At 41.5% G+C, this 18,335-nt stretch overlaps 2 non-coding genes across 2 annotated transcripts; both read left to right on the forward strand.

Moving 5' to 3' along the window:
* Nucleotides 1–15,313: 15,313 nt before the first annotated feature.
* trnar-ucu (transfer RNA arginine (anticodon UCU)) lies at nt 15,314–15,386 on the forward strand. Its single transcript has one exon. It is a non-coding gene; the product is annotated as a tRNA-Arg (tRNA).
* An 811-nt stretch (nt 15,387–16,197) lies between these two features.
* On the forward strand, nt 16,198–16,270 carry trnar-ucu (transfer RNA arginine (anticodon UCU)). The gene has a single exon. It is a non-coding gene; the product is annotated as a tRNA-Arg (tRNA).
* The last annotated feature ends 2,065 nt before the right edge of the window (nt 16,271–18,335 follow it).

An 18,335-nucleotide genomic window follows, 5' to 3' on the forward strand; every position in this document is an offset into this window, starting at 1 on the left:
GTCATGCCTATTCATAATTCCCTTCACTGGCTTCTGGTGAAATTCATAATTCATTTAAAAACATTTAGTAACATATAAAGGACGACCTTTTCAGGCTCCAGACATTATAACAGGAAGCTCAGGGTCCTCTAAAGTGAGGTGATCACGCCTGCAATCCAAAGCAAAGGTTCCTATGAAAACTTAATTTTTACATGGCTCGTAATGCCAGACAAATATTAGTCTTTAGGACCAAAGTTCTTAAAGGCACTGTTATGATGTCTATTTCAACTGAGCTCTCCCTTAGAAACACAAGGGTTTACTTCACTTTCTCCAGAGGCTCCCTAATTCTGCCTAATTCTTCCTGTGGCCGTCCCCGGTCAACTTATTTAGTAATCCATCTATGCTTTTAGTGCAGTCCTATATGATGTAAACTTCCACTCATAAACCCCCCCCCCCCTGTTATTTAACTAATACAGAAGCTGTGGAAGTCATGCCTATCAAAACATTGTTATTATGGAAATTTAATAATATTTTGCTCATGTGCGCAATTATAATCACATAATGCTGTGCTACTTTAAATGTCAGTTAATCATTTGAATCAGATGTGAAGAAGGACTCTGAAGCCAACACTCGATGAAGCCAACAGAACCACATCATCTGCGAAAATCAGAGATGAGATTCTGAGGCCACCTAAGTGAAAGCCCTCCGCCACTTGGCTGCGCCTAGAAATCCTGTCCATAAAAATTATGAACAGAATCGGTGACAAAGGGCAGCCCTGGCGGAGCCCATCACCCACCGGGAATGAGTCCGACTTATTGCCGGCCATGCGGACAAAGCTCTTGCAACGGTTGTATAGGGATCGAATGGCCCATAGCAATGGGCCAGACACCCCAAATTCCCGCAGCACCTCCCACAGGACACCCCGAGGGACACGGTCGAATGCCTTCTCCAAGTCCACAAAACACATGTAGACTGGTTGGGCAAACTCCCATGCACCCGCAAGTATCCTTGAGAGGATAAAGAGCTGGTCCAGTGTTCCTCGACCAGGACAAAAACCACATTGTTCCTCCTGTATCTGAGGTTCGACTAACGGACAAACTCTCCTTTCCAGCAGTGTGATCCCCTTGTAGTTGGAACACACCCTCCGGTCCCCCTTCTTTGGTTCTTTGTTTTATATTTCTAGGGAAAAAAGCTATTTGGTATTTCTTACAGAGAAAAACTAAGAGCAATTAACTGGTTTTGTCTATCTGGATTACTTGATGAAAAATGGGTGTTTATAGGAAAATTTTGATTTCCAGAAATTTCATTCAGTGAAACTTGACATCTTTTTGGAAAAGTCACCAAAGTGAACTGAGGTGTTCACATGGTGTGATTACTTTCAAAGTCCATGCAGTGAATTGTACTGATGTGAATTTGCATAATAGAAGTGTTTCCAATGGCAACCAGAACAGTGGGACAAACCTACTGAGGACACCTATAGCAGTACCAAAGAACTTTAGTTTCAGATAAATTAGTTCTATATACGGCTGTGGCTGTGGTAGACTGTGTCGACTACCGACTAAATGGTTGGTGGCTCAATCCTTGACTCCTCCAGTCTGTAGGTCAAAGTATCCTTGGTCAAGGCACCGAATCCCAAGTTGCCCCCAGTGAATCAGTGTGTATGTGCAAATGTTAAAAAGTGCATAGGTATAAAAAAAAAAAAAAAACAACCAAACAAAAACGTGCTGAATGAGTATGAGTGTGATTAAGTGGATGAAACTTGCTGCACTTTGAGTGGACAACTGAAGAGAAATGCAGTATGAGTACGCATCCATTCACCACTAAACGGTTTCATCTATTCAAACTAACTTCTGGCTTGACAAACCAACATGGTTGCCAAGATACTGCTGTTCAAGTTTTAAAATGCAGAGTCCAAGATCAGTGAGTATCACGGTGGCTACATCCATTTTTTATGTTGTCTTTGGTATTTACAGTACCGTGCAAAAATCTTGAGCCCCCTCATTTTTTTATATTTTGCTTCATGGAAACTAGAGTTTCTTTTCATTTTTAAAGTGTTCTAGAGCTGTAGTTCTCCAGGCTGATCTTTCAAAGATCTTCCTCACTCATTTTCAGCCCAGTACTTGCATCTGACCATTTTCAGAGGAATGTTTTTTGTTTGTAGTCACTGACATATGAATCATTCAAGCATAAAAAAGCTCCTCAAAGAATGAGCCAGACAACAACACATACACACACACACACAGACAACTTAGCAAAGAACCAAATTTAAATTGTATCTTTAGGTACTTTGTTACTAGCAGCCTGCCACAAAAACACATTATTTGTTCCCATATCTTTACTTGAATCTATGAAAAATACCAAAGATAACACCATTTTAGAGACAAAATATTGTATTTTTGCACTAACAAGGTGATTCGGAAAGAACTTGTCAGATATTATAATGGTGTACAGCTAGCTTTGAGAAAACTGGACAAGTTTCTACCATGCTATATAATCTGGAAAGAATTTGACTGGCAGTAGCTTCATCTTTCAGATCCCAAACTGTTAAAAGCAAACTGGGTGAATTATTCTCATTGCCCATCTTTTGTTTTCTAATAAAGTACGGATGTACTGTTTTTTTATTACATGTATTTGCTTGTGTGAGATTATGAAAAGGATGTAAAAGGCTTTACAGATGGCATTATGGTAAAAGGCCTGTATTTGTATAGTGCTTTACTTAGTCCCTATGGACCCCAAAGCGCTTTACACTGCATTCAGTCATCCACACATTCACACACTGGTGATGGCAGCTACATTGTAGCCACAGCTACCCTGGGTCGCATTGACAGAGGTGAGGCTGCCGGACACTGGTGCCACCGGGCCCTCTGACCACCACCAGCAGGCAACGGCTGAAGTGTCTTGCCCAAGGACACAATGACCAAGACTGTCAGAGCCGGGGCTCAAACCGGCAACCTTCCGATTACAAACTGCAACTCAGCCATGATCGCCACAATTGATTATATTACACATAAGTGAAAAACACACATTTGAAGTTCATTAGAATCACCTCAGCTGACTGAAGGTCATTTTTTTCTTTGCTGTGAGACAATATGCAGGACTTGAACCCTTTTTGCCACCATGGTGACTTCAAACGTGCCAGCCTGCTGGGGTGCAGCTGCAGAGTGGCCATCTCATGTCGCATCTTCTCCTCTCTAATCCCATAATCCCCTCCCCCCCCAAACGCCGATCGGATTAGAGGCTCCTGGATCAGAGTGGTGTATCCAACACACACACACACACACACACACACACACACACACACACACACACACACACCTGATGGCCTACATATTTACTTCCTTCCCGTTTGGGATAATTGAGCAGTTGACAACAATAAACAGGCTTCCAAGCCGAACATGGCAGACTGTGGACTGAATAGAAGTGCAGTTGGGAGCAGCAGCACATCCATTGTAAGCTGTTTAGTCTCACAGTGATCCGTTAAATCGTATTTTTCTCAGAAAATCTGATGAAAGGAAGCACTGTCATCATCCCCAAGATCATATCTTCATTACTAAGTCCAAAAACGCTTTAAAAAAAAGCCTGATAGTGGAACATAAAGTGTTCTGGTTTAAAAATGTAGAACATTTCAGAGAAATTGTGGTTACTTTTTATTGCAATTTGAATTTTTAATTAGATAAAATAGGTGTAGAAACACAACGGATGCCTTGTATTGCAAGTGTGGAGCGTCTAATATATTTCGAATGAGTGCTGTTCAATTTGTTTGTACAAAATATCTGACACTAAATCACATATAAGGAGGTATTTTGGAGTTTCTAACAGACTTTGGCATCGTTGTACTTTATCATATTTATTTATCACCTGTGCAAGAACATTAATCTCCTAAGAGCAGAAATCCACTGTACCAGATTTAGGTACTAGCTAATTTCTATCTGCAGTCCCTGAGCAATCAAACAGGCGTCAGATTATTTATTAGTCCATTACTTTGTACTAAATCACCGCTCTCTATATCTGTGCATTGTACCTGTAGAGTTTACGAACTAAGTTTGCTAACCAGGGTTGCTAGCATTAAGTGATAATTTGCACTCCACTTGATTCGTATAACGTAGCTTCTTCTTTACACAGCAGTGGCCAAAATGCTAACAATGAACCTCCAAACGGGTAATAATAAACCAGTTGGTGACATCATGGTAAATAGACATTAATTTAAAGCTAAATCTCCCCTTAATTTTAATGCTTACATTGCCAGGTAAACCTCTATATATCAGAGTTATTTAGGGGGAGGATTGATATAATTGGTTTACTTCAACTAGAATAGTTTGCCAGAGCTCAAGGCTATAGATGAACAGATGGAGATGTCAGGCTGTTAAATTAAATTAAATGAAACGCTGGCTTTTTTTTCTTGAATACATTTATTAATTAAGCTACATTTTATGAAGTGTTGTTTCATTTTGCTTAGTAGGCTCCAGTCAGTTACCTAAGTCACGTAGTAACTTATTCTATGGCTCGAAGAACTCCAACTCCAAGCAGTCGAGTCATCCCACAACTCTTCAGAAAAAGGCACAAAATGATGCCAGGTTGTTTATTTAAATCTGTCCTGTTGATATTTTTTTCTTTCATCACTGGTCATTTGTTGTTTAGAAAATGATACATGGCTGGATTAACATACTTTGAGGACCGGGGGCAAAATGTTGCCACACAGGCCCCAGTCCCACCCCACTTAAAAGCACCGTGCACGTTCTACAATTTGTTTTGCATTTTTGGGAAACCTTTCCTTTTTACAAAGACAAATAAAAGCATATCATTTAAATAAACAAACTGATGAAGGATATGGGTTTAACTGATGTAAAAGAAAAGAATTTCTGTCGAACCCTGGCGGGGTCATCAGAGCCATTTTTAGCTCGTTAGTTAATTAACTGAATCAGGTCACACAGCTGGTGGAAGTCCTGCCGCAGTCTGGAGAAAAGCTTCGCCCTCCCCGGCCTGGTTTTCCCGTCTCAGTTCCAGACAAGGTTTCTGACCCCAGACAACTGTGTCAAAAAAAACAACCTCATGAAACTCACGTGGTTATTTCTCTAATGAGTGTTTTCTACCTCCTCGACCTTTAGCTATTCTCTAAATTCTTAGGTTTTTATTCAAACTTCCCTGAAAACATCAATATAATGAAACAGATCCCTGTACTGGGACAAGGCTGTATCTGATATAGTTCTGCTTTTGGGAAGCTTCAGAGCGTGGCACATTACGCTGCTGTGACTAAAATGGATGCAGCATTGTTGTGCTTTGCTTCTTTTGCATGAAATTTGATATATTTGAAGTTATGAGTTTATAGAATAGATTCAAAAACACTGTTCTCACACAGTTTTGATTAGATGGAGGTAAAATCTCTTTTCTGCTGGGGTTTTTCAGATTTACTTGTACTGGGGGATACATCTTCTGTAACTAATTTTCAATGATCCACAGAGCCCAAGGTTGCGTCATAAGGGAAAAACTCTTTCCAGCATGTAAAAGCTGTACATATCCACTAGGGCTGCCACGATTTGTCGACTAGTCACGATTACTATCAAAATAGTCGACGACTGATTTAATAGTCGACGCGTCGTTTGAAGCTTTGTAAGATCACAAAAGATGCAGGAATGAGTAGTAGGATTTAAGAGTGTAATAACGGACTGAAACAGAAGATGGCAGCACTGCATGTACAAGGATGCCAGCTGCCGTTAAACCCCGAAGAAGAAGTTGTGTCCCAGAATTCATAGCGCAGCCCAGCTCAGTTTCCAACAATGGCGGCAGCTAGTTAGTTTTAATATTACTCTTATTACTCTTTCTGTGTCACAAAACAAACGTTTAACATATTTTCAGGCGAGAATGTAGCTGTGTAAACCTCAAATATTTGCTCAGTTTATCAGGACACCACATATTTTCAAAACTGCTCCGATGTTTTCAGAGACGTCTGTTACCCACTAGCTCGATAGCTAGCCGGGGTTCAAGGCTCACTAGAGCCGTGAGAAAACCGGACTCCTGGCAAATCGTTTTCAAACCCACCGCTGTCTTTCGCTACTCAGGTTAAACATGATATATAAGTCACTTAGATAACTTAAAAATGTTATTGTTTGGCTTTTTTTTTGTATTTTATTTGTTCCTGAGTAAATCGGTTTGGCTGAGATTAAAGTTATAGTTTTTACACAGCTGAATAGTCAAGCAGACAACTGATTATCAGAAGTGTGAGATGCTCGAGAATATACTCCTGTGTCCTGTTATATTTTAGATAGCAAGGAGCAGACGGCTGAGTTTATTAAACTTCACCGAAACAATCTGCAAATTTCATTAAAATTTAATAAACTATCATCTTGTCTTTATTTTTAGTTAGCACATACCTTACACACTTAAAGCTGTAAGCTAATGATAGTTATATAAGAGCAGATGCTGCTGGTGCAATAAGCTGTACGTTTTACTCCAATGGATGATGATCTGATTAGTCGACTAATCAAAATAATCGTTTGTGGCAGCCCTAATATCCACCAAGACTGCATGCAGTGTTTGGTAAAATTTCATCTTGAAACCTTAAACTAAATTTGACTGACACAGACAAAGACAAGTGACATGTCAGTCACAAGGTGGGGTTTCCCTAAAGCATAGCCTGCCTTATTTTCTGTTTCACTCTGACGGTGTCACAATTTTCTAAATTAATGTGGTATATTGTAATTAGAAAGACTAGTGATATCACAACCTCTGCAGAAAAGTGTTTACCGAGTTCAAAAATCAAGCAAGAGGGGTCATTTTCTCATGGATGTTTAGTAATCCAAAGAGGGCAATAGAAGAAACACATGTTTATGGCACTTAAGCTTTTCTTAAGCAGCTGTGGCTACAATGTAGCTTGCCATCACCAGTGTGTGAATGTGTGTTTGAATGGGTGCATGACTGAATGTAGTGTAAAGCGCTTTAGGGTCCATAGGGACTAAGTAAAGTGCTATACAAATACAAGCCATTTACCATTTTTATCATTTTATTGTAATGGGGTTATATCCATTTAAGTAGGTACCGTATTTCCCGGACTACAAAGCGCACCTGAATATTAGCCGCACAAGCTAAAATCAGGGGAAAATCCTGTTTTGTACATACATTAGCCGCACCTGACTAAAAGCCGCAGGTGTTTCAATGTTGACTTGTCATATGTAAGAGAATATGCACAAAGCGAATTGTCAGGAAAGAGATGGCTGTTTGGAGACATCACTTTTATTAATATTTTGAAAAACAAGTTATGGGTACATATTTGCATAACTTTTTAGGGTATATGTACAAGTAGCGGTAATTACAAGTACGAAACAGGTACTGTGCTTCATAAATGAGTAACAAATGTAGTACATAACAATAACCTACAGCACACCAGAAAAATAGATTCAGACTACCTTTTAGGCTCAGGTGCAGTGACATGGCTTCAACAAGAAGAAAAGTCAGTCATTCACCACCATCTTTCTCTTCTTCCTGCGCACTAAAACCACCAAAGTCCTCTTCTCCAGTGTCGGAAACGAACAGGCTCAGGATGGCTTCGTCATCCACTCTCCGCTTCTCTCCTTCGTTGTCACTTTCAAAACCAAAGATAATCCTCATTGTCATTGTCAGTGTCGGAGTCGAACACCCTCTGAAGGGCCGTGGCGGTGTCCTCCTCTTCATCATGCAGCAGTCCAGCCCTTCAAAATCCGTTGGTGATCGTGGATGTTTTCACACTTTTCCACGCTGTCAGATTCCACCGGTGGAGTTGGGCATAACTTGATTTTCGCAAGTTTATCGCCGCTCATCATCCACGACTCCAGCTGAACGCGTAGCGCTACTTTGAAGTTTGTTTTTCGCGCTACTTCGTATGGCACTACGTTGCCTGGCGGACGGACATGTGACCAACATACCACTCTTGAACCCCGATCCTTTCGCCAGGCAACGTAGTGCCGTACAACAGCGGAACAAACAAAACAAATCGTCTTACGATATGACAAAAATCATGGACAATCCATAGAAAAGCCGCACCTGACTAAAAGCTGCAGGGTTCAAAGCTTGTGCAAAAAGTAGCGGCTTATAGCCCGACAATTACGGTATTTAGCCTGCAGAGACTAGATTTTTAAATCTTAATATAAAATGAGTAACAGTAGGATGGACATTAGGTAAGGCTGCACTTTTTGCAGCAATCTCGTATAGAAAACTATTCTGCGCATATATAAAACAGGTCTGCAGCTCCGAACCGTAGTAAAGGGACCTCTGGCTAATACGTCGGGTTCTGTGTCGGGCTCGTAGCCGAAAAATAGCTTTACTTTGTTGTCTGGGTCAACTTTGCTAGCGAGAGACAGCGAGAGAGGCGTTGAAAGACCGTTTCAACAGAACTTATTGTTTCAGAGGAAAACACGAACACGGTGTGCAGTCAAGTCTTAATAGCTTACTTACAGCTGGGCTCGTCAGGCACTCTCTGTGGCTGCAGTGGTTATTTTTATAATCTGCTCAGTGACAGCTCTTACTTTTCAACTCTACTTTTTCTCCCTCCCTCCATTCTCCCTGCAGCACAGACTACACTGCCCATGAGGCTACATTCTGTAGGGCTATGCCTGTAACACTCTGCCTATTGCCTTCATATTAGATAATTTTTTGAACAATAATTTTTTAAAATATTTCGTCACGTCATTATGCAGGCCGCAAGTAGGGGTGACATGGGCCACGAGATTGAGATACAGACATTTGAGCCTCTTAATGCGTGTTTTGTTTGGGTTTCCTCCAGCGTGGATACCCAAAATAGAGAGACCATAGCCTAAGATATGAAACAGGAAAGTACCGCAGTGTAATCCATTTATTTCAACAAAGTAACTGTATTCTGAATACCACCTTTTTAAACGGTAACTGTAACGGTACGGTGGCACGGTGGTTAGCACTGTTGCCGCACAGCAAGAAGGTCCTGAGTTCAATTCCAACATCAGGCTGGGGTCTTTCTGTGTGGAGTTTGCATGTTCTCCCCGTGTCTGCGTGGGTTCCCTCCGGGTACTCCGGCTTCCTCCCACTGTCCAAAGACATGCAGCTTGTGGGGATAGGTTACTTGGATAATCCAAATTGTCACTAGGTATGAATGTGAGTGCAAATGGTTGTCTGTCCCTGTGTGTTGGCCCTGCGACAGACTGGCGACCTGTCCAGGGTGTACCCTGCCTCTCGCCCTATGACAGCTGGGATAGGCTCCAGCGCCCCCCGCAACCCTGAAAAGGATAAGCGGAAGCGAATGGATGGATGGATGGATGTAACGGAATACAGTTACTCATATTTTGTATTTTAAATACGTAGGTGTATACTGATTGGTTCCCTTTCTCTGCTCCACATTAGGTTTAGATGCTCAAGTTGTTCGGCGCTTAGAGCTTAATTCACTCTTTTGCCTTGAATCTATGTAGAGCCTATGATGTACCCTATGCAAGAGTCCAGCAATTATCTGCAATTTCTCCACAATAACACACATTTAGTGGGGTTTCACTCTTCAGTTGATCCACTTTCACCCACTCAGTGAAATCAATGGTGGCAGAAGGAGTAATGGCAATGGGCTGCCTCAGTGTGATGGGTAGTTACATTTCTGAGGGGGTTCACATCAGGTTACGGCACAGGGTTTCAGATGGTTTTGCAGCTTTGATGTACCTAGAGTTAACTTTATTCAAAAGGATGTATCCACAATGTTGGAAATGAAATCTAGGGCATAAACATAAGCTGTGAATCTGGAGGTAGAGTTCGTCATCTACTAACCTTGCAGTAAGGTGGGCTGAAGAGTCATTGGGCAAGATACTGAACCCATAATTGCCAAAGATGCATCTTTTTGAGCGTGGGTGTGTGCAGGATAGTAAATATGCATGTGTGAGTGGAGGATGAGTGCATGTCAAAGTGAAAAAAGCACTATGAGTACTTGAGTAACAATCCATTTACTGTCACCAGGGGACAGTATCAAAATATGTGAAACAACCATGTGGGCTCTAACTGTGAAGAGAAGACAGGAGTCACAATAGAGAAGGAACTTATTTGTAGTGAAAATTGTCCACTGCTGTCCAGAACTCTGCTTATTGCCCTGCTTTGTAGGATCTAGTTTTTTGTTTGTTTGTTTTTTACCCTCTTTTTTGCTTACTTTACTTTACTTTACTTTACTTTACTTTACTTTTACTTACTTTTCATGGGCACGTTTGCTGTTTTCCCTTTGCTGGTCAAGCCACAGACAGTAGCAGTTTTTGATATGGGCGAGATGGGCGGTTGCCCAGGGCGGCATCGTGCGGGGGGCGGCATCACGGGCATTGGCAAAAAATAAAAATAAAAAATAAAAATTGTTCGTACTCATGCATTTTGGGGATGGCCGATCGGTTTTCTATCGCCCATTTGCTGGGAGTAAGGGCGCCCTCCGTTTGCGAGGTGCGCCTGCTGCTTGCGGTGCAGGGAGGAGAGGGCGGGGCAGCGGGGGATTCACTGGCTGGCTGGAGCAGCATCTAATAACCAACTCGCAAATAAAACAAAATAAAAACAAACCAACAAACATGAAAACACCAGACATGATACAGACTTATAATTTGCACCAATGTTTTTTTCGAAATTCTATAAAGTGAGCGCGAGAGCCCTCGGTGCACCTGCTTGCTGCTGAAGTCAAAGTAAACTTTAGCGTCATCTCCGCTACATACAGTCCAGTATTTAGAGAGATGAGACGATGAGGCTCCAGTTACAGCAGTGCAAGTAAACAAACAATAAATATAAGAAGAGTAAGACAATAAATATACACTTTAGGACTCGGGGTAAAGGGATCAATAACAATTTAAAATTTACAATTTACAGTTTGATAATTTAAAGTCTTGTTGTAAATCCAAGCCCATTATGTATTCATAATTTGAATCCTGGGTTGGTTCGATCCCAGATTATGGAAATATGGGATTGCTACTGGTTGCAGAATCTTTTCTACAGTCAATAGTGAAAACTTCTGTTTACGTTTGTCACTTGGCTATGATAGTAAACAGTAGATACTGATGTAGCTTACTGAATCTTTTGGACTGTGTTCAGCACAATATTAATTAGTCAGTGTCAATTGTTGATTTGTCCTGTTCTCATTGTATGACGAATTATGATGGCTGTTTGGTAGCCGTTTGCATAGTATGCATACTCTCTCTCTCTTCGTGTGTGTGTGTGTGTGTGTGTGTGTGTGTGTGTGTGTGTGTGTGTGTGTGTGTGTGTGTGTGTGATAGATATCAATCCCGGTCCATAAATCCTGCATTATAAACACATTGGTTTTCCCTTTTCAAATTTGGAGGTCAAACAGTCCAAAATTTTTCTGTTTAACAATTTCTATTTTTGTTTATCAGAGTATATCACTGGCAGGATGTAGTAAACCGGATCAAAAGCATAACCTTTCAATTCTGGGTTAAGTTTGGAAGAACTAAAAGAGAGAATTGGATGAACTTTAACTTTCAGTTTTGCTGAATTTTTAAGAAAGATGGATCATGTCAAGTGATGGTAGTCAGTCAACTGAATTTCTTTTAGTTTCTTGAAGATAGTTGATGAGAAGCTGATGGGAAGTCTCATGTATTTAAACTCTAGCCCAGGGCTCCCTGTCAAGTTTTGTAACCGGATGAGTGAAAAGTCTTCAAGAACCTGAAAAGTTTGGAGCTGAGGGGTAATTTGAACTGTGTTGGTAGATAAGCAAATAAGAAGCCACAGGGAACTTCCTTAAAAGACATAAAACACAAACAGCTTAATGAGATCGGAGTTTAATCAGTCTGAGGTGGAATCTCCGCTGTCATTCTAATGAATATAAACCTGCATTGTCTGTTTCCTTTTCGTGCCCTCTCAGTGCAGATATCTGCGGAGTGACAACGACCACATGCAGCTAATCTTCCCTCCTCCGCGCACACACAAAAACAGCTCCTGACAACCACAACAACATATGGTGAGCGCTAAGCTGCCGTCGGGTCACAACAGCAGAGCTCGAAACTCTGAGAGCGGCGCATACGTCGCTGCCCCGGGTTCTCTGCGGCCGTCAGAGGGGATTACCAAGGAGCTGCACTTCATCGAGCTGAGACTTCTAAGTCAATACAATGACTGACACAATGCAAAGAAGTAATCCTGTTTTTGGAAGGTTTGCGGGTGCTCTTACGTGGCTGGTTTGAAAAATAGGAGGCTTAAGAAACTGTATATTGCAACCTTTGAAGGAAAGACAGTTTAAGCAGTTTGAGGTCAAAGCCAAAACTTTGTCTGGAATAAGTTTGAAGTTCAATGAATCTCTTCATGTTTCCAGCAGCTGAGCACATTTTGACTGAATAGAGAGAAAGCAACAATTTCACCCTTTGGAGAAGCTGGAAACAGTGAATGCTGGCTGAGTGACCACAGGGACCTCCCCCAGCTTTATTTTCATGTCCATGCAACAACGGACAGAAATGACGCTGTCCTGATCCCCTGTAGTAAAAACTGTGTTGCCAGTGTAAATATAGCTATATACAGCTAAATAATATATTCATAGGTACAGAAACAATTTTGTGCTAAAAGAACAAGAAAAAAGAAGGAAAAGAAAAGAAAGAAAATGCACCGAGTGATTTGGTCCACTGCCTGTTATCCCCTAACTTCTTTACAAATGATGTTTGTTAATAATGGCTTCTTGACAGCCATCCGTCCCACTGAGACCATTTCAGATGAGACTTCAGCGAACAGCAGACGGATCAACTTAAGGTCCAAATGCATCTCTCAGGTCGTGTGTCAGAGAGCTCGATCCCAGACTATGGAAATATGGGATTGCTACTGGTTGCAGAATCTCATCTCGATATTTGATGAAGTCTTTTGCCCAAAACTCAAGCCACTGTGCAGTTTCATTTTACTGTGTACCTTTAATCCGTGTGGTTATTTATATTTCTTGGACAGTAGTCGGGTGGAGCACACAGCATTTACTTGTATATGTACAATGGCAGTAAAGAGCTATTCTATTCTATTCTGTCTGCACTGAGATTGTCTCCAGTGATGGCAAGCATTGGTTTTCCAGTGAGGGAGATGTGGCAAACACCATCATACTGCCTCCACCAAAAGCTTTCCGCATCTTTACTGCACTTTGACCCTACGATCTAACTGCTGTAGGCAGAAGTTCCTCCACATGTTCAGGTTCCAGCATATGTGTTGCAGATGCCAGTGCCACTGGGCCTGACAATGAATAGCAGTCATAACATTCTTAAGGGCCCTCAAATGTAGAAACATTATAAACATGAAGTATGACCAACTACACCTGTGCAACATGCATGTTTGCTGACAGTCTTCATATAAGGGATACAGAAGTGTCCATTGCAATTAAGCACAAACATATGTTAGGAGATTTTTGTACTTTGCAAGCTACTGTTTGAGGATGCAGAAAAGTGCTTCTTTTCACACTTCTATATCTATGTTTTGTGGTGGTAAGTCGTGCCAACAAACATGTAATAGTAGAAGTAGAATAAAGAGTGTTAAGTGATCTAAAAAAGATGTATTTGTGATAGATTGTAGAGTGACTTTTAGTGTCTGTTAAGTCAGCATGTAGAAGAACAGCCGGCGTTTTAAAACTGTTAATGTTAAACACTTCTCATCATATCCAGGAGGAGATTTGTTCATCGTGTTTTTATCCGAAGATACTTTGACTCGAGTTTCGCTCAGAGTAGCTTACAGCAGATGCCGTGTGACTGACAGGCGGGTTAATCAAGTTGTTTTTAATCTTGCTGAAAATCTCCCTGGCCTTTTCCTATTATCATAATGAGCTCTCGTGTTTGTCTCAAGTCCTCACTGCGGCAGCTGTTAGAGCGTTCACATTGGCGCAGCGAGGGATGGAGTGCACTTCCTGTCGCTGAAAGGCCACAGGGTCAATCTGGGGAAAACAGTTGCTGCTGCAGGCTGCTAATCAAATTTTAATTTCAGCTTCAAATCAGTGAATCTGACAGCGTTTTTGGCTGGTTGCAGTGAGTTTGTATTTAAAGTCTTCAGGTTTGTTACATTGAGAAGATCTGCCGGTAACAGTGTACAGGTGAGAAAATATAACATGACTTAAACCTGCCACAACAATGACAAACACCATTTGTCAATCAGGTGCTGCAGTTTGAATGTTTTATCCAAGTGTTCGAGATTTCTGTTTAAATGAGGTGCAGAAAGCCGATGTGTGCCAATGTGAATTCACATAAATGGTCGCAAATAACCATTAAAGACATACTTTAACTCAAATGATCCTCTTTATCGTACATTTTTATCTGTTTTGATGTGAAACGAGTCCTCAGTTACCCACACTAGCATAAAAACTAATTAATCCACCTTGCTGAAAACCCGCAGATGGTGTGAGTGCACAGAAGGAATCGACCCTATAAACGTGCTTCTCTCAGCTCAGTGAAGCTAAGACATTCAAGAAGGGGCTTTTTTTAATAAGGCTGGAAAGTTATTAGCAATATGGCACAATTAATTTAGGTGTTTTGACTCAAAGTGGAACATTAAACTTTGCTCCAATGGAACAAGGAAATTAGAAATAAGGAAATTAGCTCCTGTATTGATTTCTTTGTGCTTTTTACTGAGGCTTAGACCCAGTGGTTCAAGTAACCTGAGGGCTACGACTGCAGAAAACGGGGTATGTGGACATGTACCTTACCCGGTTGATCTGATATCCTCGTGTTGGTGTTGTTCCCAGATCATCATACTAAATGTTGTTCCAGGATCAACATTGCAAGTGACCAATCAGAATGTTGTGACGTCATACTTTTGCGACTTCGGGAAAAACCGGCGTAAAACAAAAAACTGTACTAAAGCTGCGTGAAACCGCCTCTGTCCGCCGATCAACAGACCCTGACCCTGACCCTAACCCTAACCGTAACCCTTTAATAAACAGTAAGCAGAATTGATATTGTCCTTGCAACATTGGAATTTCATAAATGCACGAATGGCTTGGCGCGCAAAGGAATAACGTCACAACAATGTGATTGGTCACTTGCAATGTTGAACCTGGAACAACATTTTCATGATGGTCTGGGAACAACACCAACACGAGGATATCAGATCATCCTACCTTACCCAGTTACTTTGCTAGTGTCCATTTGGACCTTTCCCTTCAGGACTCCTTTAACTCTTGGCACAGAATCAACAGGTATTGTTCATGTTGACATGACAGCCTCACACACTTGTTGCAGATTTGTCTGCTGAACATCTATGATGTGAATCTCCTGTTCCACCAAATCCCAAATGTGCTGTGTTGGATTAAGTTCTAGTGACTGAGGAGGCCATTTGAGTACAGTGAACTCAGTGTCATGTTCAAGAAACCAATCATAATCACTGATTATTGACTGTTGACTGTAACCTGTGCTGTTTAAGTGCAGCCCCAGTGGCCTAATGGTTAGGGCACTGGCCTTCTGAGTCAGGGATTGTGGGTTCGAGTCCCACCTGGGGTGTCCCAATGCATTATAGCCACCATCTGTTAGATCATTTAGATAGCCACTTGTAATTGCAGGTTAAGAGTTTAAATTTCAGCTTGTCCAGCTAGCTTTAAAGCACTGCTCCAGTATGTGAGGAGTTCGCACAGGTCTAGAATCTGGTTGGTGACAAATGTGTTTTCAGGTGCTGGTTGTGAAAGTAGTTGTAGAAAGTTGCTTGCTGTGGATATTTGAAACTAGTTACAAAGAAACATATAGTGCTGCACCAAAAACATCCTTGCAAGTGATTCGGTCACTAGCAGAGTGGGTCACAGTTGACTGTAGTTTCTACAGAAAGCACCAAGTTTTTGCAAACTCTTACCGATCACTTGCTAAACAATTGTGAAGCTATGATGGAGGCAAACAAAACCAGAAATGGAAACCATTCGCCTTCAGTTTAAAAGCTGCAGCTTTTCAAATGTGTTGGTTTCAATGGTAAGGCAAAACTTTTACTTTGAAGTGTAGAATGACATCAGTTTCAGTCAAACATTGCTATACCACCATTTGTCACTCTGTGATCCTATAATTTAATATTGGCATTTAGATGTCTTCAGACCAGGACTGTTATCAAATAGAGGTTGGAGCAGATTGGACAATGTTTTTTCGTGTCACATCAAAACACTGATGATGTGAATCTCCTGTTCCACCAAATCCCAAATGTGCTGTGTTGGATTAAGTTCTAGTGACTGAGGAGGCCATTTGAGTACAGTGAACTCAGTGTCATGTTCAAGAAACCAATCATAATCACTGATTATTGACTGTTGACTGTAACCTGCGCTGTTTAAGTGCAGCCCCAGTGGCCTAATGGTTAGGGCACTGGCCTTCTGAGTCAGGGATTGTGGGTTCGAGTCCCACCTGGGGTGATTTCAAATATGGTCAGAAACAGGCTTAGACCATGATCCAGTGGCCAATGGAGTCGCTCTCTCCTAGAATAGCCAGCTTTCTGTTCTTGTTGGAATGGAAATTGTTCACATATACACTCACTGTACATGTCATTGCTAATACCTGCTTGGGTACCATTTAGGCTTCAAATCTCCCTTAATTTCACCAAATCCTAAAGGTACTCTATTGGATTTAGAGCTGGTGACTGCGGAGGCCGTTTGAGTACAGTGAACTCTGAGCTTTGTGACATGGTGTGTTACCAGAAGATGGTACCCTGTGGTCATAAAGGGATGAACATGGTCAGCAAAAACACTCAGGTGGACTATGCTGTTTAAATGATGCTCAGTTGGTGTTAAGGCCCCAAAAGCAGGCAAAGAAAACACCTTCTACACCACTGCACTGCCAGCACCAGCCTGAGTTGTTACACATACTAGACAGAGCATGTGGAAATAGTACACATGACACACGCGATTTGTTTGGTGCCGTTTTGGTCTGCATAGCATATTAAGCTGGATAACTGAAGCCTGTATTTACAGGATTTGATTTAATTTATTTTTTTTGCTCATTTTTTCAAAGGAAATGCCCATGTGATTACCAAGCTTGATTATTTTTTCAGACCCAAATAAACAGATCTGACCAATCAGATCAAAGCATTTGTACCTCAAAATGTGCACCAGCTTAAATATACAATGATATGGAAATAGTAAAATATTACTACATTACCTCAGACACACAGATAGATGCATCTCTGAAATGATTTCTCTGCCTCCTCAGATGTGATTCCAACTCTGCCAACACACGTCAAACTGCCCCACTGACATCCTGAAAATCGATCACGATAAAGCTTCAACACCGGGATCAAATCAAATTTTCCCTGCTCCTGGTTTCTACTGAGAATTGGATGAATCAGAATCTCAGTTTCTTTTCTTTTTGTTTAGAAACATCAGGATAAGCTAATCATCGCTTGATTTTGTCTTCATTTTGTTCATTGTGCGTCTTTGAGAGGGAATTTTCAACAAAAACACACCACGTGTGTGTGTTAGTCCCCATAGGGAAATAGTTCCTTTGCATTTAACCCATTCACCCAGTGGGCAGCCACCAATACAGCGCCCGGGGAGCAGTGTGTAGGGACAGTACCTTGCTCAGGGGCACCTCAGAGTAGCCGTTCAGTGGAGTCGAACCCCCAACCTTCGATCATGGGGCCACCACTCTACCTACTGAGCTATCCCTGCCCACCACGTTAGATGTGCACCTACAGTACACGGCAAGTTTGAATCCGTGCTGGCCTGAAATGGTAACACAGCCATAGGTGGGAGGGTCTCAAACCAATGTACTCCTACTGTTGGTGCCAAGCCAGGATAAAAGGGAAGGGTTGTGTCAGGAACCGCAGCCGGTGTAAAAATCTTTGCCATGATTGAATTGCTAAATTGCCAAGAATTTCCATACCAGATGCGGGATAGGGTGAGATGGAGTCAGACTCATAAAGGGGCCATCCAAAAGAAGAAGTAGAGGAAGAGTTGAATTAAACAGTTCAATGTAAGAGTTGGCACCTAATTTTAAAATGAGTGCAGATGATCACATTCAAACTACAGCAATGTTGATGAACGTGATCTCTTTGATGGGCCTTTGGATAAAATATCAGATAAACACAGTTGAGAAACGTTCTCTGTGAGGAGATCCTTCCTATTCGAACACACTGCTATCCCACTTTGTTCTACGCAATGGGATTCAAACCAGCAACCTTGACAGTGTGAGTGCCATCAGTTAATTAGCTATAACTCCTAGATTCAGACTCATAAATCATGTCATGCTGCTCGCTCTGCCCGAGTATGCGGCGTTTGGCCCAGAGGTGAAACAGCCATTTAACCTTTATATTGAGCTTTAATTCTCACTTGGCCTTCCCGTCGTTTTCTGTGGTTCACCAGCTTAGCCAATTAAATGAGATTTACACCAGTCCAAACTCATGCTTTAACACACAAACACAAACTTCTGATGAAATTAAAGCCAAGTTCTGACAGTTATGCTCAAAGTCATCGACCTCGTAAA

The sequence above is a fragment of the Copadichromis virginalis genome, linkage group LG23 (genome assembly GCF_057382275.1).
Source record: "Copadichromis virginalis isolate Kocher_CV1m ecotype Utaka linkage group LG23, C_Virginalis_male_GT1.1, whole genome shotgun sequence".
NCBI classification, from domain to species: domain Eukaryota; kingdom Metazoa; phylum Chordata; class Actinopteri; order Cichliformes; family Cichlidae; genus Copadichromis; species Copadichromis virginalis.